Genomic DNA, 10,473 nt, shown 5'->3' on the forward strand with positions numbered 1-10,473 from the left:
ACCAAATATCAGTTTAGTCTGAAGTCCGAAATAAAATCTTTACTGTTATTAGAAAAAAATTGTCCGAGTTATGTCCTTGGAACAAACCATGATTAGCTCAACTTTAAAATTAGCTTTGTATTTTGTCATACATGGCGAGCCCTTTGGGGATTCTTATACTCTTAAAAAGGGCAATGCTGATTTCCCCAGACCGAAATACTGCATTAATACTTATCCCCAGTAACAGATCAAACTGTTGGGAACATTAGAGTGCAATTAGAATTTAGCCCAACAAAGTGGAATTATTTGCTGCCGCACTATGTTAGAATCAGTGCTTAGCACTATTTTTAATGTTACTCCAGCTATGTGCTAGCAGGATTCTCCAGAATATATATTAACTAATTGTTCCCTCTAATTGTTAAGTTTCGGAACATTGTGGTTAGTGATTCCTGCTAGACAGCAATGTCTTTTGTACATTTCTCTAGATTTTCAGATATGAAATGTTTGTCAAACAACTTGTTTCTCTTGGCACCTTAGAGACTAACCAATTTATTTGAGCTTAAGCTTTCGTGAGCTACAGCTCAAATAAATTGGTTAGTCTCTAAGGTGCCACAAGTCCTCCTTTTCTTTTTGCGAATACAGACTAACACGGCTGCTACTCTGAAACTTGTTTTTCAGGCATTCTCGAAGATTATCTCTAAAACTTAATTCCTCTCTGACCTGATACTTGTGTCTTTTTTGCCCCTGTGCAATTCTCTCTGTTTATTTAAACTCTTACTGTCCATCATTAAAAAGTCTCTCCTTGACTTTTCTTCATCTCTTTTCCCCAAAACTACCCAGAGACACATTTACCGAAGGCATAGTGAAATATTGTATTTTCTTATTCGCACACACTGTGTGGCAAGCCAGGGTTATATGGGGAAAACACAGAGCACTGGACTGAGCCTCAGAAGACCTTGCTTCTAGTACTGGCTCTGCCACTGGTTTCTGGGTGACCTTGGCCATGTCATTTTCCCCACTCTGTGACTCAGGTTCCCCATCTGTAAAATGGGGATAATGTTAGTGACCTGCTTTGTAAAGTGCTTTCAGATCTACTGAGAAAAAGAGCTGGGTATTATTTTATTTCATTCTTTTTAATATGTGTTACTGATGTTACGAAGTTAATTCAGTAAGGCATCGATGCTGCAAACACTCAGGCACGTGGTTAACTTTACTATTGTGAAAAATTGTGTTCTTCAGTCAGTCAGTTGAATTGCTCCTGGTAGTTCAGCTAAGCACATGAGTACATATTTACAGGGTCGGGGCCTAATGGAGTAATCGGGTCAGTGACCAAAAGCGATAAAGGCCCTGATTATGCAAGGAGCTCCGTATCGTCTGTCCTTTGTGCCCATGTGCAGCCCTGTTGAAAGCAGAAGTCCGCATGCAAGATCACTGCCTTAAAAAATACCTGAATAGCTTCCTTAGCTCCACTCGATTTGCACCCTATGTTTTTTTTAAAGCGGTTTCCTTGGATTCTCATGCTTATTCAATAGCTGTATTGATGGCCAGCCTACGCATGATAAGTATAGCTAGTCTAAAAGCAGGGAGCTGGGGGGGCATGAAAATGCAGCTGTAACATAGCCTGATTTTTGTTCATTGAATTTTGGTGAAAATTTCCATCAAAAAAATCAAATTTTGACCAGTTCTAATAATAACTGTTTTTTAACAGCCATGTAATCTTGAACCTTCAGGAAGAGCACATTTGTGAAGACAAATCTATGTCCAGAATATATTCACTCTATGGTCTGGTATTTAAATTTGGTGGTTGTTTTTCCATTTATTTATTTTTTGTCTTTTCTCCTAGAAGTCTTATTTTGGACTTGGTATAATAGCTGTAGAACTATTCAAGCATAACTGTCGTTATCTAATAGACTGTAAAAGTTAAGGAGGAGACAATGGATGATGGAACTTGATGTATTATGTACTAGCACAAGTAAAAGTGATGCTGAGCCTTTTTAGTACATAGGTATATATTCCCAAAGATCTATGTGTTCTCCATCACGCTATGTGTTCCCCTGTCTCTCCTCTGTCTCTCCTCTTGTTAGGGTTTCTTTTCCACTCTGAACTCTAGGGTACAGATGTGGGGACTCGCATGAAAAAAACCCTAAGCTTATTTTTACCAGCTTAGGTTGAAAACTTTTTCCAGGCACAAATTTTGCCTTGTTTTTGAACAGTATGCTGCCACCACCAAGTGATTTAGACAAAGAACAGGGAAAGGACCACTTAGAGTTTTTATTTTTCCAAAATATTCCCCCAAGCCCTTACACCCCCTTTTGGGGGGAGGCTTGAGAATAAGCAAGATGAGCACAAACCAGCCTTGGATTTTTAAGACCCAAAAAACCCAATCAGATTTTTTAAAAACAGAACTTCATTAGAAGAACAAAAAAAGATAAGAGAACAACTTTGTAAGATTAGAATGGAAGATAATTTTACAGACAGTTAGATTTAAAACATAGAGAATCCCTTTAGGCAAAACTTTAAGTACAAAAAGACACAAAAACAGGAATACACATTTCCTCCAGCACAGCAAATTTCACAAGCTAAATCAAAGAAAACCTAATGCATTTTCTAGCTAGATTACTGACTAACTTTGCAGGAGTTGGAGGGCTTACATCCTTGATTTGTTCCCGGCAAAGGTATCACACAGACAGACAAAAGCCTTCCCCCCCACCTCCAGATTTGGAAGTATTTTGTCCCCCCGTTGGTTATTTTCAGTCAGGTGCCAGCCAGGTTACCTGAGCTTCTTAACCCTTTACAGGTAAAAGGACTTTGCCTCTGGCCAGGAGGGATTTTATAGGACTGTATAGAGAAAGGTGGTTACCCTTCCCTTTCTATTTATAACACCTCTACATATGCATTTCTAGCCTATCCCATTTTCTGGTATTAAATATATCTTTTTAAAATAATCTCAGGGGTTAGGAATAAGACTGATATGATGCTGACATTTTTAGGTGTAACATCTTGGATTCTATTAAAGTTTTTGAGGGCATAGGAGTAAGACATTTATAAGTGTTCCAAAGAAAGCGACAATAGTGCATCCCTTTGAAGAATGATCAGTGGGGAATACAATTTCTTTTTCTCTTCTTTTGTCTTGCATGCAGCACATCCCATGTTAGCTTTCACTGTAATATTTCATGTTGTCATATTCTCCTATGGTCTCACATCACCTTTCAAATAGACAGGGAAAACATTCTGTAGATGCATTTATGTTTTACATGTTGAAAATGCTTTCAAAAGCTCCAGATTTTAATTTTACAATTTAAATACATATAGGAGAGCTCATCCATGAAGGGTGAACATTATGTTTCTTTCAGGAGTGTGAAGGTCCCATAACTCATAAGTGCTTCAGGTATGAATGAATTATGAAGGCCTTTCTCATGAGTGAAAGAAACATAATCACTCTTCAAGGGTGAGATATTCTATTTACTCCATGGACATTAATTTCAGTCTATTGTACAGGAAACTGTTTAAATCTCAATACCCATCTTTCAGGGAAATGGGTGACAGGGATGAGCCGATGTGAGAGTCACTAGGGCTCATGTTCGAAATCTGTCACAACATGTTCCAGTCCATTGTAGTGCATTATTTTTATCTTCAATTTCACTATAGAAACATCAGGCTGAATCAGACTGGACTAAGCACAGGGCCATGGGAATGGGCCTATTTACTCCCATTAGCTCCATAGAGGACTTGCCTTTTTACCATGTTGGTCCAGGAAAGAGGCAATCACCCAAGAGAGGGTGTTGTCATTGGGCCAGATCCTCATGTGGAGTTAAATGAGATCAGCTTCATTGCTTTCAATGCAACTGTGCCAGTTTACACCATTATTGATGATTGTTTATTTTACTACAGTGTCATAGATCTGTGCAATGCACTACAGACCAATAACACAGGTAGTCCTGGGCCATAATAATTAATAATAATAATTATTATAATAATCTTTCGCTCTTATGTAGCTGTTTTCATCAGTAGATCTCAAAGCGCCTTATAAAAGTGGGCAGGATCATGACCACCATTTTACATAGGGGTAACTGCGGCATGGGGCTATAAAGAGACTTGCCCATGGTCACCCAGTAGTGCAAAAGGAGTGCAAGATGTAAATGAACAATTAGTACTGGTGTAAATAACTGCTCATTATGCATGGCAATGAAGAATCTGTCCCTCTGTCTTTTAAACATGCTGACATCACCAATCCTCAGTCACAAACAGTGTGCGCACTCTTCAGCACTCAGCTGTGCATAGGTTCTGCTTGTAATCCAGCATATCCTTGCATGCAGATCATAAAATACTTGGCCAACGCAACAAGTGCATCTGACTCTTCTCCCAGTTTTAGTCTGGCTAAAACCATGTAACAGCGATGATTTACAACACTTTTACATCCTGTGCAGATTAGGAAGAGGAATCTTTAAAATTATATAGGCTTGCTGTTATTTAAATATTTACCAGCATTAAACACCAAAGGGCCTGTGCAAATGATCCAGGGGATTCATATTGTTCTAAGCTAATATTCTTTGTGCAATATTATGCAAATTGCATAAACTTTATGTTGTTGCTGCTGCTCAGACTGGTGTGTCCCAAGGCAGCTATTCACTAAGTTGAAACAGATAAAGTTTTAATAATAAATAGTGATGATGAATAAGTCAGAAAGTTTGTGCAATGCTAATGTACTTGTTGGCCCACGGGTAGTTTATAAGACACACAAGTAACATTTTATAAGTTGCTTGAACTCAAGTGGCTGTTGTTTCCAATAAAATGTTTGTATGATAAATTATTTCGAGCCATTAGGTGTTAACAAATATATTGTATTCACTTTCAATTTGCGATGACTTTCTTGAGACTTAAGATTTAAACTCCAAAATTATGCATTTATTTTGCTTTACAGAAATGATGTTAGTATGAGGAATTAAACTTGGTTGAAAGATGAGGAACAAACCCATGGATGTTTAATGCTGAATATTTAAAGCCAGGAAATAGTAAGGCAGATATTTTCATTAATATTCACAGCACTTTTAGGATTCAAGAGAGTACCAATAAAAAATAGCTCAAGGGAATACATATTCTCGATATGTCTGTGTCATCACTTTGATCACGCCATGACAATGTTGATCCAGGACAGATCATCTGACAAACATTTATGTAGTTGGCAAAAAAAGAAGGCAGTGCCAGATTAGAAAAGATTGACGCGTGCACAAGCTTATTTATCCAGCACATTGTTAAAAAAAAACAGTCAAATATCTCAATAACCTCTTCTGCCATACCCAAGATCTTCCTGATCCTTGAGTGGATGTCCCCAAATGCACATTTCTGAGGTACCCTGCATCTATTTCCATTGAAATCCCCCTGCAGTCATCTGTCTGACTCTAATAGACGACAACCATCACCCTCTAGGTCCTCGTTGGAATATAGGGGTTTTTTTTTTAATCTAAACAACCCAACCAATTTAAAATCATTGCAGAATCAGGAACAGATTGTGCACCTATGAAGAGGGTCACTCCCCTGTATTGACTCGATTCTTGCAGGAATGGTTTGTTGTCCTCCTGGTTCCTATTGGACTGCAGTGAATTACAGTGATGGAATCGGTTGTGTCAAGGAACAGGGCCTCTTGCCTCTGTCCCCATGTGGTGACCGTAGTCATCTCTTCCTGCCACTCTAACCTCTGGTTGGAGGCGGAGTCATTCCAACACCCTTGGATAAAGCAAAATGAGTCAGGATTTGTTGCACACACCCATCAACCTTGTATAGGGAGGCATGGATGCCTAATGGTTAGAGCATTGCACTGGGCATTAGCAAACAATGGTTCTACTTCTGCCTTTGCCACTAGTATGCTCTCTGATTTAGGGCAAGTCACTTTAACACTAGATTTGCCCCATCTCTTTAAAACTCATATCTGTGAATCCTACTTCATCATCTCTCGGTTACCATAGAGCTTTGTGCATTCCATGACTACAGTATCCACCGCCCCGTATCAGAACTGTTTCCCAGAATCTCAGCTTTCATTTAAAAAGAGTTGTTTCTGGCTACCTTGTTCTGAAGACGACCTAAAAACTGTCGTCTTTTCAGAAAAAAGAAAATCTGCAGTCTTTTCAAGAAAGCTTCCCTCAGGAATGGCATTTATAAGAAGCAATATCTCACTGACACTTACAATCATACACGTCTGTTCACAGGGAGCTGAGAGTTATTTTTCTTTTGGTGAATGTTACCATTTGGATGCCAGTGTGACAGAAGCCGGTGAGGGTGGGGTGGAGAGAGAGAGAGAAGATATTAATGCTTATTCGCCCCTGTAAAGAACTTCGGGATCTTTGGGTGAAAAGCACTCTATTATGGACACACTGAGTATGACCCTCAAGTGAGGCTGAAGCACTTCACGGCATTGCTTTCTTTTCACCAAGAACTAACCCTTGCATCAGTGCACAAGGCCTAAACACTACCATGTGCTTCCTACTGGCCAGAAGGAGACAGGTGCAGAGCACCCATTCTGGGAGACTTCACTCCCTACTGTCTGTTGCAGAAGAGATTTCTGTGGCAGGCCTCTGCAAGGGAACATAGAAGGGGATCAGTAGGCATGTCACCCACAGATGGGGACAAGGTACAGTGTGGATCCTCTTGGTTCAAAGCCCACCTTGGTGGAGGCTGCCAGCCCTGAGGTGCTACTCCGCAGTCTCTACGCACCCACTGGTAGTGGTCTATGTGTTCCCATGCTAGCCCTTTGCCTGGAGATTCTTTCCCTCCGCCCTGCTGCGTCTTCACTCAATTTCAAGCAAGCAAAGCCTCTTTCCTGGGCTTTTCACGGCTGTTCTGAATTGGGCCCCGTGCTCATCAGGGTTTGTGCCAGCCACGCATCTTTGAGAATTGATCTTTGTCACTTTGTGCCTCAAATTATTTCAAGCGGTGTTAATTAAAGTGTCCCCAAGGACTAAGAGTACAGCCTGGGAAAATTGATTCCTTAAGCCTCTTATGAGCATGTCAAATAGGGATTTGTTAAATTATTCTATTCAGCCAGAAAGTGACTAGCTTTTGTTCCCCCCATCCCCCGCAAATGTATTTCCTTTGGCAAATAGGAGATAAATACATGAAGCATATGTTTGTTCCAAACTAGGAGTGGACCATCTGGTTCAGAAAAGCCCTCATAAGTAGGATGCTCATCCACCCTTGCCCCTTTGTTCGGTGCCTACTTCCCTGCTCCTTTTCAGTAAACACCCGTTGGCTCACACAGCATCTCTTAGGCTGTGTCTGCAATTCCCAGCTCATGTAGACATACTCGCGCTACAGCTCCTCGGAGGTCACGCTCTAAAACCAGTCGTGTAGCCACAGTAACACAAGTAGTGACTATGCAGGCTGGTTGCCCAAGGCGCAAACCCCATGGGATGTACTCAGGACTGCTGGCACATGCCACAGCTGCAGCCACATTACTATTTTCAGCAAGCTAGCGCAGATGAGAGCTAGCACAAGCATGTCTGCATGAGTCGAGAATCAACCCCACGCCCCCTCCCCAGCTGGTAGTGTAGTCATAGCCTCAGATAGCTCTAATGCATGGGAAAGGGACAGAGCCTTCTGGTTATTTACTGTAAGGTTGCAGTTTGTCCATCTCTAATATAGATACACATTGGTGAGATTGGATTTGTCTTGTTTACACAATTTGCATCGCTGTTCCATACTTTGAAAAGCGTGCAGGGAATGTAGATGAAAGTCAAAGGTCTATTGGTTTGCAGCGCACAGGATATTAAGCACTTCCAATAGCATAATGGTGCAGACACTCTGCTTAATTTAATTATGGAAAGGCAATACCTGTTCTTAATGAATGATTAAAAACTCTCAGCAAGAGAAGCAAAGGGAAAAAAGGGATATTGTACTTTACTAGCCCGTAAATCTCTGCTACTGTTGTGGTCTTCTGTCCAGAGTCAAAAAGTGAAAGAGTTCCCCCCCCACACACACACTCCCCCCTGCAATCCCTGATCCAAATACCCTGGAACTTTGTACCCTGGTTCCAAATCTGGATTTGAATTTTGCAGGGATTCAGAGCCCGCTTCCAGACGTTGCAGCATCTGAACACCCTACAGACTGTGGAGAAGTCAGGAAACTCAGTCCCTCCCCTGTTAATAGGGAGTGGGTTGAACGTTCAGATTTGACTCAAGTGAATAGCCAAAAGTCTAGGGGTGGGGTTTGCAAAAGCCTTCAGCATTGGCCTAACTCTTCTCCAATTGAAGTGGGTGGTAAAGCTCCCACTGACTTCAATATAAGCAGTTAGGTGAACTCTAAGGGCCAGATCTACAAAGGCATTTAGGTGCCTACCTGCCACTCTCGTTGCCTATCTCCAACATTTAGATGCCATGGGAGCCTCAAAACCCCTGTTTAGATACCGCCCGAACCTGGAGGTGCCTAAAGTTGATAGACCGGTAGCCACGTAAAAAGCTGCCTAAATCCTGATGCCACTGAGCAGCTGAACACCTAAACCCTGGTAGGATTTGTGCACTAGGCACTTCCCTGCCTGTCTCTCCAGTGGGGCCTAAGCTGGTACATGTGCTCGGTGCATGCCTACTGCCTCCCCCAAAGCAGTGTAGTTTAGTGGCAGTTACCTGCCCCCTATTATACACAATACCTCAGGGGTTAGGGCACTCACCTGGAATGTGACTCTGGGTTCAAGTCCTGACTTTAAATCAGGCAGACCAGGGGTCCAAGCTTTGGACTCCCAGATCTGAGGTGAGTGCCCTTGCCAGTCGCCTATTGGGTATAATGCTGGTACCTTCAACACGACTACTACCTCCTGACTTAGATGCATAATTCTTTGTCAGGGGCGGGGCCTCTGCATTTCCTAATGGCTAGAATAGGCAGCTCCCCACTCAGTTTGCTGGCTTCTGTGAATCTCATTCATGCCTGCCTCCCTTTGTGGATCTAGCCCTGAGTCGTTTTGAAAATCCCAACCTAGTTGTTTATCAGAACTGCTTGGAGCCGCAAAACTGGGCTGGAAATCTTGAAAGAATCGGTTTCTTATGATTTTTCTGTGTCTTTATCTTCCACTTGAGCCAGAGATCACACAAAAACAAATTTCTCTTTGCCACATTTCAGCACTTCTGAATTCTAGCTAAGACCCAAAAGTACACAGGTGCAGGAAAATGAGAAATAATAGGGTGAAAGTAACCTTTTCAAGCATCAAAAATATCCAGGTTGATCCTGAGGCATAGTTTCAGGACACTGATGAGGGAAGGCAGGGTATTTTAACTGAAATAGTTCATCTATTCACTCCCAAAGCGAGTTTTGATCATGAAAATATATGGGTCATAAACTCATAGGACCAGCTCGGCAGTCTTGGCCTCCAATTTTGAGGGGGTTTTTCTGGACACCTGTCTATGCGCTCTAGCTGAGCGCTCAGTCATCAGATGCATACCACATACAATCATTTGGACAAGCAAAATGGAGTTTGGTTTGCAGTTGTCCTAAAATTTAGACCATAACATCTTTCTGTGAGCAGCAGATACTTAAATATATATTTTAATCCTCTTTTTTTTCCCCTTAAATAGTTGAAGTGTTTCCTAAGAGTTTTTTCTAGAAAATCACTACAGTGCCTGTCAAGTGTCTTTTTTCTGTTTGAATTTTCCACACTAGTGGTTGTTGCTATGACACATCATGCCCGTTGATATCAGCATAGAACACGACTCATTTCATGGTCAGGAGATGCCACGACAAGGACTTATCAGAGCGGGAAATTAGAAAGATGCTGTTCCTGAAAGTCATTAGCATAAGATTGCACCTAAATATAATTTAAAATAGTTTACACTTAAAAGAAAATAAAAACATTTTCAAGAAAAAAGTATCTGGTGAAAATAAATTCCTCTCGTTGTTTTACTTTAGTGTGTGCTACACAAACTGCAGAACAAATGACCAAAACCACTGAAAATATATGCTTGCAAGACCTGCATTTGCTCACACAATGTATTTTAGGTCAGTGTGTCCCAAGTTTTTGAAAGTCGGGCCTCCAGTCAGGAAAATGAAACCAATCATGCACCTCTCCTCTCCTACCACTCTCTTTCAACCCCTCATGTGTTGTTAAAGGCCTACGCATTTTCCACATCCCACCAGTTCCATATAATTGCATATGAAAATGTGTATTCAAGTGGGCAACTACAGTACTTCATTTGCAAAGTTAAATGCACATTTACCAAAAATTCTTGCAGAACAGTTGAACACACTCTCTTTTGTTCTGAGGCATGGTGGGAAGAAAGAGATTAGAGGATGTAAATTGGTGTAACTCCATTGATGTCAGTGGAACGATGCAAAAGAAACTTGGTGGATGACATAGCTGGAGCAATAAACCAGGAAAATGATTTTTGCAATAGCTTGTGAATGGATTTGAAGGGGCAAGATCATAATTGGGTATCAGAGTACCAGATTCCACTGAAACTAGCAAAGACATTCCAAGGACTCTCAAAAGTTGGAAAGCATTCATAACATCTGACCTGG

Source organism: Eretmochelys imbricata, chromosome 13 (genome assembly GCF_965152235.1).
Source record: "Eretmochelys imbricata isolate rEreImb1 chromosome 13, rEreImb1.hap1, whole genome shotgun sequence".
Taxonomy (NCBI): domain Eukaryota; kingdom Metazoa; phylum Chordata; order Testudines; family Cheloniidae; genus Eretmochelys; species Eretmochelys imbricata.